This window comes from Petaurus breviceps, unplaced genomic scaffold (assembly GCF_028583685.1).
Source record: "Petaurus breviceps papuanus isolate PSGF00001 unplaced genomic scaffold, PetGlider_PUasm1.0 90667, whole genome shotgun sequence".
Taxonomy (NCBI): domain Eukaryota; kingdom Metazoa; phylum Chordata; class Mammalia; order Diprotodontia; family Petauridae; genus Petaurus; species Petaurus breviceps.
This window is the reverse complement of record NW_027187302.1, coordinates 8496132-8513237: the sequence shown is the minus strand read 5'-3', so window position 1 is coordinate 8513237 and position 17106 is coordinate 8496132. Positions and strand designations below refer to the sequence as shown.

The following is a 17106-nucleotide window of genomic DNA, read 5'->3' as shown; positions in this document are numbered from 1 at the left end:
TTTATGATCTTTATAAGAACTTCCTTTTGGGGCTTTTCTCAGAAAGGCAGGCTGCAGCAGTCACCAGCATTGTGTTTATTTTCCTCACTGTGTGCAAAGTCCCTCAAGGTGATATGAAATAAACAATCAGTTAAGGTCAGTCTGATTGGAAATTCAGGACCAACTTTTGTAGGGGAAAAAACAGAGACTTCTAAGAGAGCAATGTATAAAAATACACAAATCAGTTTAGTGCAAAGGGTATGTGTAGTGAGGAGTAATGGAGTCATTGGATATGGATAATGTTATCCAACGAATGTATCTTTCTTGTTCTTGTCTTATTATTCTTTTGTATGAAGATAGGGACTATGGATTAATTCTCCAGTGGCTTAATAAAAGTTTGTTGAATGAATGTTTTTTTGAATAATGAAGTATTGTTGTCCTATGTAAAAATGAGTCTGTATAAAATTCTGACATTCATGCAGTATATGTGGATAAGCTTTGTAAATGTGTTCTAAGTTAGTTTAAATTTCATAGTTCAAATTTAAAACCTTGAAATTCATTAGCATCTTAGCTTCTATGTATGAAGAAGGTTAGACCAGTTGCTTTGTAAGGTGTTTTCTTGTTCTAAGTCCAAAGACTTAGATTCAGTTGCTTTTACTGAGGTTTTTGTTTTGTTTTGTTTTTGATATAGGCTTATAGTCTTTATGAATAGATGCTGACTAAGTCTCTGCCCACTTACACCACCTTATTTTATAGCCTCAGCACTTTGGAGTTTGACCCGATCTCTACCTACTTCACTAGGTTTTTGTGATGCTCAAATGAGCTAATGTTTGTGAAGCCCTTTGCAAACCTCAAAGCTCAATGTAAATGTCAGTAATAAGAATTTTTATTAACCATGAAGTCCTCACTGAATGTTGTGTTATTGTGTTCTTTTTTGGCCCTCAGTGGAGGTCTCCGATTCAGAAAGTGAGGATTCCGGAGAGGAAAAGAATGATCAAGAGCTGCCACACCCTGTGACATGTCTGACCCCTTGATCCAGTCCATGCAGCATGTACAAGGTAAGAGGTGCCTTTTGCACTCAGTACATATGACTTCATTTACTTGTGCTGCTTTGATCTTCCTAAGGCAGAAATGATTTTCCAGGGTGTGAAAATCTTGTTATTAGAGATCTTTGGGTGAGAAGAATGTTCTTTGATTTCTATTTACTGGTCAACAGTCCTTATGTTAGGGCATAACCAGGCAGACCAGCCTATCTGAATGGATACCTTGGCAGGAACCATTGACAAATCATAGATGTACTATATGTACTTGGGAAAGGTGGTGCCTCATAAGAGGCAGCATATTGATAGCAGGAGATTTTTATGTCAATGTAATGGCATTTCCAAAAGTCTTCCTAATTAGGGTACTTCACTCCCCTAGATACAGTGGCTCTCTATTGGGGATGGACAGTTAAGTCATTTCACCATGACTGACCCTTAAGATTTAGTGAGTCATCAGTAAGACCCTGAGACCCCAGGGGCCTACTTTCAATAATTGAAATATTTTAATTTCAATAATTGAAATTCAATAATCAGGAAGGATTTATTAAGCACCTATTGCCTACTGGCACTCTTATAGATGCACAAATAAAATAGCCCCTGTGGCCAAGGAATTTACATCCTAATTTAACTAGGACACTACCTCTGAAATTTTTTGTTAACCATGAAAGGGTCATTTTCAGATGCCCCTTGTGATTTCTCAATCTTATTTGCTCAGTCTTGTGGAGTGCCAGGAAAGCCATATGTTTTTTGCTTGAATGCTTTTGAAAAGGTGAAAGAGACACTGAAACCATAGCACTGTATGATGAGTTATTACGTTGCCTTTTTCTTGACCGAAGTTTCTTAGGAAGGTTTTTTTTTTCCTTTACTAGTCCAGTCCTATCCGAATTAGGTGGAAAGAGTAAGTGCTGGTGTCTGTTCTTGGAGGAACTTTGATGCTGAATTCTTTCTCTAGCTTCAAGACTTTTAACTCTAAACAGCCTCTTCTAAACTCCCTGTTGAAATACCAGAAGCTTGGCAGCCAGTTCCCCAGAGGGTCTTGGCAGGAGCCCTCCATTACAAATCTTGTCCTTTATTGCTTAAGAGATTTGTGTACTGAAAAGCAAAGGGAGCGCTTGGGAAGAATCCTGAACACTCAGTTCAGTGTGTCAGCTTCCTCTGAGTAGCTCCAGAGCAACTCAGACTGATGTCAGGGATTCTCTGTTGACAAACAGCTGGAAACCAGACTCCTCATAAATGTTATCAAGGAGTCTAGGTGGGTGTACTTCTGTATCCCAGAAAGCTGAGTGGCAGAGTGGGTGTCTTTTTTTTTTTCTAGCAAAAAGTGATGTCTTTTGTAGGCTGGAATCTTTTATGGCTTTTGTTGGCAGGGAGCAGAAACTGAGAGGAGATTTTTGAAACTGTTCTGAAGATGCCTTAGGTCACAATATTGGAAAAAATCTTTGACATATCTGCACCTGGTGTGCACATGTACACATGGACACAATAAACAAAATAGCAGTAAAGACATCCTATATTCCATATTCCATAATTAGAAGTATGTCAGCCAGAATATAAAGTAGCTATATGATTTAATTATAAGTGGTATCCCTTGATTTAAAAAAAAAGGTTTATTAATAAAAAGTTGGGAACATTTGTAGATTTACCATAAATATGCATAATATAACCAGAATAACTGTTTCCCTATCCATACCAGCTCAACTTCCACTGTTGTAATCTGAATAAATCTCCAGTCTTACAACTGATTTTTTAGGAGTTGGAGATTTCCACTAAAGAAACAAACTATCCAGTGATGCTAAATGCAATAAGCCTTGCTTTTAATAAGCTTGTTTTACCTCATGCAAAAGAAACTTTAGACACCCAGAGAGACATGAGGAAAAGAATAAGGGGAGTGGGGCAAGGAATCATGAGGAATCACGGTTACTCAAGAGACAATGAAAACTTTAGTAGGGCTGCAGTACATCTCTAGGGAGTCCACATCTTGGGTGCAATGGTCAAAAGGCCCCCACCTGTCCAAGCAAATAAATAGGCTTTCAGTTACCACGCCGGTTCTGTGTGAGATACTTGAGTTTGTATCTGTTTAGTTTTTTCCCCATGCCAGAGTCAAGGTGGTTCCCATCAGTGAGGTTGCTTATGAGATGAAAATTTCTGGAAGGGAAGGTCCTAGCAGAATCTAAGAGAGGGGAGGGAGCACCATGAAGGAGAAAGGGGCTTAGCTAGAATAAAGAGACAGCCTGCTATAAGAAAAAAAAAAACTAGGCTTTGGGTGCTACTATAGAAATTTTTAATGAAAAAGTTGTTACAATGAGATTTGGTCCTATGGTTTTCACAGAACTTAAAAGCTATCTTTTACAAATACAGAGTAAGGCAGAATTCATTATAGCTGAATTGGGAAACCCTGACTGCTTTTCTGAGTGTTATATTTGGCTGGCTTTGACTGTATTCAGCTATACAGGTAGCCAGCTGGTTTTGGTAGAGGCAACAAAAGTAAGATGGCATTACTCACAAAATTACAAATTCTTGTTTCTCTTCTTATAGCTTTTTGTAGGGCAGCTGGGGAGGGGATGTATGGGAAAAATTAATAATTGAGAATCCAGAAAATGTAATTTCCCGCCTTTCTTTGTCAATGTTGTCATAATGAATTTGCATGTTAACCAGTTTACCAACATGTTGTAGGAGATCAGGGAACTTAGAGTGAAAACACCTGGATTAAAGTTCTACCTTGAATACTAGCTTTGTGGCTCTGGGGCAGATTATTAACCCTTTCAGAGTTTTACTTTCCTCGTCTGTAAAATGGGGAAATCCTAATATGGTAACATCCTCAGGATTGTTGTCATAAAAGCTCTTTTTAAACCTTACGATTAATTCGTATTAATATCATATTCTTAAGATGTTTGGATAATGGCCTAAATAACAAAAGGTTTTGGTGTGTGTGTGTGTGTGTGTGTTGTGTGAGTATCATGTACTTGGAACATGTCAATTTCAATATTGTCAATTCTGAGCATACAGTGTCCTTATTATGTAAGGAAAATGAATATATTTCCAGGTTTGGCTTATTACATACATATGTATCTTGTGATATAGGAAAGAAAAGAAGTGTGATGCTTTGTATTTTTAAGCAAATGTTACAGCTAAGTTGTAGGCCATTAAAAAAAAAAGATGAGATTTTCCCTGGGAATGCAGTGTGAGCTTAGAGTGATGAGATATTTTGGCTTATTCAGCATATAACATCAAGAAAACAATCCTAGCACATTACTACTACATTTTTTAGAAAACATATCTTTAGAAGAATACTGTTACTCTCAAACTTTACACTTAATTACTTAACAGTTGAATTTTCACTTGAAGCTGTTTAACATGGCACGTGCTACCTTGAGTTTGAGAACAGGTTTTCCACCCAGTTGAATCCAAAACCATTCCCTGTCCCTACCCCCACCCTCACCCCAGTAAAAGTGAATATTCTTGAGAGCTAAGTCATAAGGAGATTCTTTCCTATTACAGGGAAATGACATTGAGTCTGCCTTGTTCAGAATCTATTTTTTAAAAATCCCTCTTTGAGAGGAGAGAAGAGAAAGGGGGAGAAAATTTGAAACTCAAGGGATTATGGAACTGAATGTTGTAAACTAAAAGCAATAAATTAAAAAGAAAAATATCCTTCTTCCCAGAACTTTTTCCAGTATTTAGAACCCTATTTTTAATGCAATCAAAGCAGTTCACCTTTTCAGGTGAAAAGTGTAGTACAATCACAGAATAACAGAATTGGAGTAAGAATGCCTACATTTGAGTCCTAATTCCAATACTTATTAGCCTGTCAACTCATTTCTCTGGGCCTTCATTTTCTCATCTATAAAATGGATATGATAATACTTGCACCATCTTTGTCATAGGGTTATCATAAAGAAAGTATTTTATAAAGAACTACTAGTAGCAATAATATCTCCAGATAACCAATTACTAACAACCTCCTCTTTCAGGTTTTTCTTTCACCTTCCTTACCTAGTGATAAAATCAGGTAGCTTGATTTCTCTTTTACTTGCTCCAAAAAAAAAAAATGCTATCTACAAACTAAGTCAACCAGCATTTATTAATTCTCTACTTTGGATAAGTGTCCAAAGGATAAAAAGACAGAAAGGAAGCTATGTTTCTCAAAGAACTTAAAACGCTATAATAGTGAAAATGATTGTGGGTTTATATCCCTTAAACATTGTTCTGGGAAAACAGGATCAGTGTGTAAAACATTTTCTTTCATTGTATATTCAGGTTGGCAGAGCTACCCTGCACCTCTTAAAATTTAAGTAAATAGCTAGATCTTTCCAAAGTGAGTCTTTGCCTTTCCTGCTCTACCCTTTGTTTCGGTGAGGGAGAAGACCTCAAAATCACCTCTTTATTTATTCTGCTGTTGTAATTGGTTCCAAAGGGAATGGCCAAGTTGCAAGTTAGAGAATGAAAATTTTTCATCATTCATAGACAAAACTTTCACAGGAAATTTCAATGATCATCTGCTGTAGAATTCCACGTTTTTGGTGCTGCTGCAAAAATGTGTCACTTTGTATGAAGAAAAATAAACAGCTGTGACTTTCTTGTGCATTAGTTTTATCAACAATACTAAAATGCCAAAGCAATTCATAATATGATTTACATTTATATTTATACTAGTCACTTAATTTGTCCATCAAGCACAGTGTGTAAGGCACTGCCCTAAGCACCAGGGCTTACATGAGAATGCATGTATATTGATAATTGTAATTTAGAATTGTGAAGTATGATAAAAGAAGTAGAGACCTAGTATTATGGGAAATCATAGAATGGAGTGAGTACTCATACATAGCTGGGAGTAAGAGAGGGGGGGATTAAGGAAGGCTTAGTGGAGGAGGTGGCATCTGAGCTGGGTGTTGGAGCATGTATAAGATTTCAACAGACAGAAACAGGAGGAAAAAGTATTCTAGGTGTAGGGAACAGCACAACCAGTGCTCCCTGATCTGTGGTAATCCTTTTTACCTGTTTTTTTGCAGGGGAATGACATGGCTTCTTGTAGGGGATGTTGTTAATGGAATTTGTGCATTGGGTAGGGATTAGACTAGATTACCTCTGAGGTCTCTTCCAACTTTGAGATTCTATGGTAGATTTGTACACCATAATGAATAAGGTGACAGTAACAGTGGGTTAGATTGGACAGGATAAAGACAAGTGATGGAAAATCTGATTAGAGGTGAATTACAGTAGGCCAAGAAGATGGCAATAAGATCCTTAATGAGGCTAGTAGCATAGGGGCGGCCAGGTGGCTCAGCGAGTAAGAGCACCAGCTCCAGTGTCAGGATGACCTGGGGATCAAATCTGGGCTCAGATACTCAGCACCACACCCAGAAATAACTGGCCGTGTAACCTTGAGCAAGTTACTTAACCCCGATTGCTCAAAAAAAAAAATGAGGCTAGTAGCAATGGAAATGGGAAGTAGAGATTCAGGTAGAAAAGATGCGCAGCTCGAGACTAATTGGGTGTGAGAGGCAAGGAAACAAGAGTAATCAAAGGTGACTCCAAGTTTTTGAAACTGGGAACAAGGAAAAATAACATTTACCAAAATATGGCAGAAGAGAGCATTTTCAGGGAAATTGTGATATTTAGTTTAGGGCATATTTAAAGTTTGAGATATTCATGGGATGGGCACCAATATTTAGAAGAGTAGGTGTGAGGTAAGGATAGAAGGTGGGACTAGATATATAGAGGTGAATCATCTATTATCTACAGAAACAGATACACATTTTATGAGTATTGGAGAAGTGGTTAAACTTCCCAACATTTTGAGAAATGTTACTGCCCTTTGATTTTATTCCCTTAAAATGAATCAAAATTAAAGTTTCATTCTGTCATTCAATAACATAAAAGTATTATTTCACTTTCTTCCACTCTCCTGCTAATAGTCTCAGATGATATAAATAGACCATAGTATGTCTGTCTTGTATTTGGCAGTCCTTCTATTAACAAGGTCAACAGAAGAGATCTATACCCTACATGCCAACTGCCTTTAGCCATCAGTTTATTCTTTTCTCTTTAAGGAATAACTGCCCTCATTCTTTTTTTTTAATTTTAGGTAGTTCTTCAGGCAAAAAAGAACTTGTGACTTTTGAAAGATTATTATTGCCATGAGGCAGATGTCGCACCTAAGCTTCATGTAAATTGAGTTATGTTGAGCATATGACATATGGAGAATGAGGAATCAAAATTCAAGATGTGTCATGTGCTTCAAGTTAGAAGAATCAGGAAAGTTTTACAGGGGAAAAGAAGGAAGACTCTTCTACCTTCCCAGACAGGTTTAAAAATACAAATTAAAAAAAAAACAACAACCAGCAACAGAATTAGCCATGTACCTACTGTGTGGGTGGGTACCTTAGTATTGAAAGGTAAGGCTACTTTTTATAAGGAGGCAATGATTTTAAAAGATGTAATAGAAAATTTACATATATACACATGTACACACACATACATACGTAGTATTTATAGACTTGCTGAGAAGAGTTAGGAAGAAATTTCTTTTTCTTTTTAATACATTCCGCTCTGCCACAAGGAAATCATATTAAAGATGAGATTAAGAAATGTAAAATATAATGAAAAGGAGAAACCTTCTGTTTCATTCTGAAGGTACTGCCTTCCTTTTCAGCTCAGTCAAGAGCCACACGTTTCAGTGGGTGTCACCCTAGCACTCCACACACTTCAGAATTTCACAGCAAGAGGTGTTGCAACAGACCTTGTTCCCTGCTTTTTTGAAAGGCAGGTTTCTCTGGCCTATTATTGACTAGAAACTAAGGCTCTTACCCGAGGTTAGTCTTTAGCTCATTCACCTGGACACTGACCTTGTCTCATAGCTAGCTGTGGCTCTCACGTGAACTTACCTGCAATAGTCCTCAGTGACACAATAAACACCATAAGTTAAAAATCAGATCTAGAAAGAAACAGCAATGGGGCACAATGAATAGAGCACTGGCTCTGGACTCAGGAGGAACTGAGTTCACATCCGACCTCAGACACTTAACACTTAATAGCCATGTGACATTGGGCAAGTCACTTAACCCCAATTGCCCCTCCAAAAAGCAAAAAAAACAAACAAACACCAAAAGTATTGGAGTTGGTTTTGTTTGTTTTAACAAGGAGACATTCAGAAGGTTTTGTCTCAGTCAGACTCTTAAAATTAATTTTGTGTCTAAGATACATAGCTATAGCCAACAAATAGGCCCTTGGAATAGTGGTGGCAGCTACTGACCACAAGTGACACTTGGTGTATGCATGCAATGAAAAGGCCTGCTGTTTTCAAATTGACCTTTTCAGCAACTGTTTCACATTACGATTCCAGTGACCATCAGTAAGAAGTCCTTTGGAAAAAAAATCATAATTATATAATTTTGAGTACTTTTTGTGAGTCTAAGTTTCTGTTTCTGGCCTGAAATTAACCTCTTACCACTGTTTTTCTTCTTTCCTGTTTTGAGGGCTTTAGATAAGAATAGAATCAAGGGTCTTTTTATCTCCTATAGTTTTGTGTGTTTTTACAGTCTAAATGGATATGGAACTTTTGAGTGGACTGTATAATAATCTTAAAAGTTTTAAACAAACTAATAAATAGAATAAATCTATAACATGAAAGTCAATGTGGAAAAGTGGAAAGAGGACAAAAGATCTGGGTTCTAATCCAAGCTCTGCTTTATACAATCTGTATGACACTAGGCAAGTGACTTGACCTCTCTAAACTTTATCTTACTCATTTGTAAATGAAGGGGTTGGACTAGATTGACTCCAAATTTCCTTCAAGCTCTAGATCTATGAACCTATAATTAGAGAGATCCCTTGAATATTTTATGCCCTTTTGTATAGTATGAATTTTTTCTTTGCTGCAGGTGGTTGCTAAGGCACAGTAAAAACCATCATTTTCACCATTTCCCATTTTTTCTGTTCCATATTTGAATTGTCTGTAGTCTTGAATTTTTTTTAAGGTCCCTTTCTTTTTAGGATAGATAATTACTAATATATATTTGTTAGATGCCATTTTGATTTGCTTGATTGTAGGATCACAAGATCTAGAGCTAGAAGAGGCTTCGGTAATCATGTGGACCCGTGTCCCATCCCTCCTTCCTCTCCCCACCCACCTCAACTTGTTTTTCATGTTAGAAAACTCAGAGAGATTGCCAGACCACGTAGTAAGTAACAGAGCTGGGATTTAAATCCAACCCCTTTAACTCTAAATCCTGTGTACTTCCAGTTTGTGTAATCATTTATAGATACAAAATAGGAAAGACTTCCCATCTTAACTCATTAATATATTATTTGTTTATTTTTAGTTGAAAATTAAAGATTCTCCCTGCCTGTCTACCCTCTACAACTTTTCAGTCCAAACTATAGGAAATATCTGATTGATAGATTTCATTCCCACCTAGTTTATTAATTTGAGCAACTAAGTACTTATGGGAGTTGGCGGGGGGGGGGAGGTCTTTTTAAATAGAGTGATATATCTCACAGTAAGGCACAAGTAACTTTTGCACTATTGACTTTCAGCCTCGTTCTAATTTTAAAATGAAAAAAAAATATCATATTGCTTACTATGCATGATATCATGAATAGAAAGCCATCCTCCAAATCAGGAAAACCAGGTTTGAAGCCTGCCTCTAACACATGCTGAATGTGTGACTCTCTTAGTGCCCCCAGACAACCCTCAGACTCTAAATTATGGAGTAATTGTTTATCTGAATTAATAGAGAGAACTTCCTCTTCCGTAATTCCCTACATCAAGAAAATTAAAGGTCTTGACCACAAAAAAAGGACATTCTTTTTCCCAGAGAACTTTGTGCTGTAATGCATAGATATCATTGGTTACTGATTTAAATTTTTTTGTGTTTATCTTTTTTTTAATATCACCTACATTTCCCAATATACCCGATCTCCATTTTCCTGTCAGAGAATATTTTTAAAAAATTTTTAAAAATGAAAAATTAAAAGTTTAACAAAACTAATACATCAGACAAATCCAACATTGTATTGGGTATTCCACACCCATATCCCACCCCACCCCCCAGAAAAAAAAACAAATGTGCATTCTCATACCATCTCTTTTGTATTCATCTTGGTTATCAAAATTAGTTATCATTCCATGTCAATTTTTGTTATTCTGTCCACTTATATATGGTTGTGGTCGTATAGGTTTATTGATTTAGAGTTTATTGAATCCAATGTCATCATTTTCTAGATAAGGATGTTTCCCAAGTTCTTCTTTCTTTGATTTGCATGATTAGGTCATACAAGTCATACACTTCTCTTTTTTCTTCATATTCATAACTTTTACAGTGCAGTAATACAAATTACATTCCTATAAAGCAGTTTCCTTAAGCCATTCTCTAACTGATAGGTATCTTTGTTTCTAGTTCTTTGTTATTACGAAAAGTGTTTTTATAAATATTTTTGATGTATATGGGATTTTTGTTTCTATCTTTGACTTGCTTGAGACAAATGCTTAACGTTATGATCTCTGTGTTAAAGAGTATGAACGTTTTAGTTATGTTTTTAACATAATTCCCAATTACTTTCCAGAAAGGTTGAACTAATTCACAGCTCCACCAATTATATATTAATGTGCTTGTCTTTTTACAACATTCTCCAACATTCTGTCTTTTGTGATTTTTTCCAATTTACTGCATCTGAATGGAACCCTCAAAGTTATTTTTATTTACATTCCTCTTATTAGTAATTTTTTCAAGGAAAATAAAGGAAACAAAGCAATAATTTTTTTAGATTTCTTAGAGGCGAATTGATAGAGAAGCAAGGAGGCTTATTTTGGTTAGTTGAAAGCAATTCACAAATAATAGTAGCTAGCATTTCTATAGCACCTGCCGTGTGCCAGGCACTATGTGAGGTAGGTGCTGGTATTTATCCCCATTTCACAATGGAGGAAACTGAGGCAAGCAGAGGTTAAGTGAATTGTCAAAGGTCACATAGCTAGTAAGTGTCTGAGACTAGATTTGAACTCAAGTCTATCCCGACTCCAGGCCCAGTATTCTATCCACTACACCCTCTCACTACCCCTCAGATTCTGTTCCTCAGATAGTTTTCCAAAGATAATTTCCCCCCTGAGAAAAAGCATGATTTACATATGAATTTAAAAAATTTAGATTTGCTTGATCAGCGACTGTTTCTTCTTCTGTTTTAAAATATGTGTGTGTGGATATATATGGAGAAAGAGAGAATAAGAGAGAATTTTCTAACTTTTTACTACCCCTCACATTTAAGGAAGGTTGAAATATCTTGAAAGGCTAGTCTCAATTAAGTACAAATATAAGCAGCTAATTGCACTATTGAAGTCTAGCCAGTCAGGTAAAGTGTCATATCACATCATAATGATCACAGAATGCTTGTTAATTAGAACAGTGGAAATTGGAGAGATGAGTTATGAAAAAATTTGTTCAGTAAAATGAACAATATCTGCTTCCCTCTTTACTTTTTCCATTGCACCGCCACAAATAGTTTGTTGTGACAGCCGTAGGATAGGATTATGCCATTCTGGAAGAGGTCTGATTACAGCTAAAAATAGACATGAGGATTGGAGATCAGGAAAGGAATATTAAACAATTGGAATTTTGTGAAAGACTGATGCTGCCTCATTGTAATAATTTCCCAAAAGGCACATTAGTAATGCTACTAAATACAGACTTTAATAGACTTTAATAATGTGTACTTTCGAGGCCTTATACACAAAGGAATAATGTATAAAACATTCATTATGGAAAATTGCTACCTTTTTTATTTAATAAGAAATCTGTTGAAACAAAACCATTCCACTGCCTATGGCATTATGTTCCTGGGTGTGAGCAGGATAAAGAATGATCGCCACCTTTTTTTTTTTTTTAAGTTTTACACCTCTTCCAAATCAATCAGAAGCATGTTTCCCCTCTTCCATCAATGGAAACTACTACATTTTTAAAAACCTGTTTACTGCTACAACTAGTGTTGATTGATTTCTTCTCTTAAGTTTTCAGGTGTAAAAATAAGATTTTTTATTGACGTGTTCTTCAGCCAAACCCTTATCTGTGTCTGTCTGTCTGCATCTTCCTCCCCTCTTGCCTAGAGGTGGTCATACCGTTGCTCCCAGAAGAGGGGGTGGGGAGCAGAATAAACCAATTAAAAAGGAATCTTAGTAAGCAACTCTTAGCAAGTCTTGCATTGGATTTCAATTTGATTTTAATGTGCTGCTGCTGAGAGCCCTGCTGTTGAGCAAGAGAAAAGAGTCAGAAGCAGATGCTTTTGGTAGAACAGTAGGGCATTTATAAATCTCTTTTAATGAGATAACATCATTAGAGCTGACAAAGTGCTGCAAATCAATACTTGTAATGGACTGCTGCTATCTTCCAAAAGTATACTGATTGTGGTCCTCCTAAACATTCAAACCTGCTGAATCGTGGGTTCAAGAGTCATCAGTTATTGCTGTTGGGTGCTTTGTTCAGATAGAATAGAATTATACCTGTAAGGAAGGGAGAAGTGTATCAATTGGTTAAATAGAAAGGGCATAATGGATAAGAGAGCTGGTCTCAAGGTACGTAAGACAGAAACACCAGGCTTCGGTTCTCCCATCTCCACCCCACACTCCAGTGTGGGTTCAGTACCTCTCTTAGGTGCTATCTCCATGACCCTGGCCAAGTCACTCAACTTCTCAAGGGCTTTAGTCTTCAAGATTAAATGTTGAAGAGTAGATTCCAAACTGCATTGTGGTAGAGTGAGTTCCTCCTCAATTTGGTTGTTCATTCATTTTAGTTGTGTCTAACTCTTAATGACTGCATTTGAGGCTTTCTTGGCAAAGAATGGAGTAGTCTGCCATTTCCTTCTCCAGCTCATTTTACAAATGAGTAAACTGAGGCACACAGGGTTAAGTGACTTGCTCAGGGTCACACAACTAATCAGTGTCTGAGGCCAGATCTGAACTCAGGAAGAAGACTTTTCCTGACTCCAGGTCCAGTGTGCCACCAAGCTGCCCTCCTCCCCAGTGACCCCCTCTGCATCAGTTAAATCACAGGTCACAGGATAGTCCCTATCCCTAACTTTTATAAATCACCTAGGTGCATTGAAAAAAGGGAATCTCATAGAGACTGAGAAGGCTGATCCCTCCTTCTCTTCCCCATCCCTATTCCATGTCTATTTCGCTTGACTTCTTAAAATGGCTGAGTGTCTCCTCTTCTCCCTCCCCCTCTGCCTACCTCCTTTTCTTTCTGTGCTCCACACCGGTTTCTTCGGAACATTGGTGTAATGTCAGGAGCACTAATCATGTCATACCGTGGCACTGTTGACCCTGACATTCAGCAACAAAGAAACTCGAAGAAAGGAGTAAGAGATGGAATGGGAGAGAGAGGGAAGGTGGTAGCTGAAGAAAAGCAGCAGGAGGAAAAATATGCAGATCAAAATTATTTTTGTTATGAATAAAGCCTGTAGCCTCAGAGTTGCTAATATTCTAAATAAAAAATGTGCAGGCAGATTAAGTTGGGAGCAGCAGAGTGAATTCTGATTTCGATTAGTAGTAGAATGGGTAGAGCCTGGGCTGCTCTTCTCTGCCTTGCCTTTTAAATTGCAAGGGCAAGCAAACGTTGTGGTTATCCTAACTCGAGGGTTTCTCCTCACCTAGAGAGAATGTTACCTTCTTTCACCCTCTCTCCCTTTTAAAATCATTACTAAAAATAAGTCAAAGTTTAGTAAGGATATGGGAACTATGTGTAGACACCCTTAAGTTTTAGAATTTTATTCTCAGATTTCCATAATTTGTCAGGTGATTAAGTAGCACCCTCAGGAAAGAGAGCCATCGTTGGGGAAGGGCTTGATCTCGTCATAACAAAGCTTAATCAATCTCATTTTCAAACTGTTTTATTCTCAGGTCCTTTTCTCCCCCTGCATTCTCTCAGCATGTCTTTGTGGCAACAGGAAGAAGAAAATACTGTGAGAGTCCCAGTTATTGTCTACTTCCTAGCAGGGAGAGCCCACTAGTACCAGATTTCCCATCTGCATCATGAAGTATCTTGCTTGTGGGGCTACTTTCACCATGTGACAGAGATTCTGGTGAGCAGCCCGACACTTGGATAAGTCATGACCTGGAAGCTTGACACTTGCCACATTTCAAATGTGTTTTGAATTGAGATGCTCTGATCTAATTTGAGCTGTGAGCTCACTCTGAATCATCCAAACATTTCTATAAACACAGGGGACTCAGCTGCCAGTTCAGCTTTTGAGGTATTCTGAATTACAACTCTATTACTTAGTTAAGGAGAGCCCGCCACATCTTTTTACTTCCTGCAAGAAAAAAGAAATAACATTTAAGAAAGCAACAACTAGTTCTCTTACAAAGAGAGTAAGTTTTAATTTATTTTAGATGCCTGAATGAATTACCTAGTAATCTCTATTGAGACTGATAACAAATACATTACTTGGGTTGTTTGTTTAATGATATTTCACTTTACGATACAGAGAGGTTGCCTTTTTCTGCTTGGTCACATGAAGCAGAAAAATTGGGTGGAAGATGGGGAAAAAAAAACAAATTTCAGCTATTGTAAGGAAAAAATTTCCTAACCATCAGACCTATCCTAAAGTGGATACCTCAGATGGGGTAGTGAGTTCTCCCCTCTCTGGAGATCTTCAAGTCCAGGCTGAATCACTTCTAGTCATCGATATAGTAGGGAGCATTTTTGTTCATCTATGGGTTGGGCTAGATGGCAGCTGAGCTCCTGTCTAGGCCTGAGATTCTGTGATTCAGTCCCTTCACTCTATACTAAAACTTCCCAAATTTAGACTAATTTGGAGAAAGGCCCATGTGAATTCATGTTGGTAGCAGCTATTTAAAGAAATGTAGTTTCACTACTTTCAAATGCGTATAGTAACTGAAACTAAGCTAACAAAAGTATTGCCAAGTACAAATCCATAGGAGGCTATCTTAATGAATAACTAAGAATGATTTGTAATTAGTATATCAATTGTTTGTGCCTCAAAAGGACCTGGGATTCCTAGTTTGTCCTCCCAACAATCTTAAACATTCTCCCTATGATTTTTGTTTACACTGTTAATTGGCTCTCTCTGTGAAGAAAGGTTGTGCTGAACAAAGGTGGAACTTGTCAAATCAAGGAAGTCCAAATTAATGACATTTTACCGTATGTCAGTATTTAGCTTATTAAAAAACAGCCTTCTCTATTTTTGGGTGGAAGGTTTTGATTCTATTTTCAATGTTTCCTTCAGAATAACATGTACACACCCTCCCCCAAACAGATATAATTTAAACAGAGAGGAAAATTGCATAATGAATTTGTTGTGCTTTTACCTAGGTTGGCTACACTCTTTTATTTAATTATAAAAGTCCTATCTATATCACGTTAGTTGTTGTTTCTAGGGTTTGTAAGTGATTGCTTTATTTGTTCCTTTGCAGTTACAGTCAAAAGTCATGAATTCTTTACATTTAGAATTGCCAAAACCTTTTGGAATTACCTCGTGAATTATTTTATGCTTAAGGAAACCTAGAAAAAATGTTTCTGCCCAGGTTTTACTGACCTCTGAATAATTCTGTAAGACATTTCTCCAAAAATAAAGGAGAATTTTAATTCCATTTAAAATAAACAAGTAGATCTAAGCTGAAGACTTGGTTGTTAACCTCAAACATGAGTACTATAGCCTTTATATTTCTTTTTTTTTTTAAGCAATTGGGGTTAAGTAACTTGCTTAAGGTTACACGGCCAGTTATTTTGTGTGGGTGCCAAGTATCTGAGGCCAGAACCAATCCCAGGTCTCCTGATGCAGGGGCCAACGCTCTTACTCACTGCGCCACCTGGCCTCCCCTACATAGCCTTTATATTTCACTTAAGATTTTGGTCATAAGACACCCTATGAGTAAGCCATTCATTTAATTTAGTTTATTCTATAGGGTTGCCATTTTATACCATGGCCAAAAATTCAAATATGTTGTTATATATAAATCATTCTCATACTTTAAAATATATATTAAAAAATACTTTTTTTTTTGAGGGGGGATAGGAGTGAGAATTTTGCCCTGCGAATTTATTGGTGTAAGAAACTCTGAATTGAGGAAATTCAATTCGTATAGAAAGCTTAATAGACCTAGAGAATTGTCAAGGGCATTGAGAGCATAAGTGTATTACTTGTGTTCTCACAGCCAATGTGTGTCAAGGACTTTAATCCAGACTGTCTTGACTCTTAGTCCAACTCCCTACCACACTACCCCTTCCTCTATTTAATATATATGCATCCTTATTTGGCATTTGAGTGGTTTTTAAAAATGGTGATGACTTTTGATTGTGTTAATATAAATATTGGCTAAAATATTTCTTTTTAGTTATATAAATATAGCAAAGAATCATTTAATTGATACTATTTTGGAATTTAGAGTAATTTAGCCAGAGTCTAGGATGAAGCTTATGTTGTCTTTATCTGTGATAAGCTAAGATTATAAACAAGATCTCAGGATGGATGTTTCCTACCTTCAACCAATCAATTAACAAGTATTTAGAAACAGCATTCACATGCACATAGAAATTGTTTTGTTGTTTGTTCTTCTTTCTCCAAGAGGACCATGACATCAGCAAGATGATGCCATGACTTGCAAGTATATTGGATTTAAGTGAGGCAGGACTGTGCAAAGTCACCAGACTTACTTTCTCCTCTGGAGCCATTTGGATCCAGTGGCCAGATATAGATCAGGACAACTGGAGATGACCCTAGAGGCAGTGGGAGATCTTAGTCTTTCTAAGTTAAGGTCTTCCCAGGTCTCAGTTTGTCTGAGGCAATACCATTCAATGATTAAGACTAGGCAAGAAATGAGGCAAAGAATGGCCTCTTCTGCCTAGTCAAAAAAAAAAAAAAGGAAATAATTAATACAAGGAAATGGGAGTTGAGAGAGAGGGGCTAGTAGCTAGGGAGTGGTGTCAAGAAGTAAGTATCATCTAAGTTGAATTCTGAAGGAAACTATGGATTCTAAGAGGAGAAGGCAATGGTATGCATTTTAACACAGTGCCTTGCACGTAGTAAGCTTTGAAACAAATGCTTTTTGAATTGAACTGTAATTAATTGAATCCTTGCT

At 37.0% G+C, this 17106-nt stretch overlaps 1 protein-coding gene across 5 annotated transcripts in view; it reads left to right on the top strand.

The window, feature by feature from the left end:
• The window catches only part of BACH2 (BTB domain and CNC homolog 2), a 429780-nt gene that overhangs the window by 109763 nt on the left and 302911 nt on the right, over window positions 1-17106 (top strand). For all 5 annotated transcript variants that reach the window (XM_069065158.1, XM_069065154.1, XM_069065157.1 and 2 more), the window contains one exon: window positions 925-1037. The gene's annotated coding sequence lies outside the window, so the exon portion shown is untranslated. The remainder of the gene's footprint in view (window positions 1-924; window positions 1038-17106) is intronic.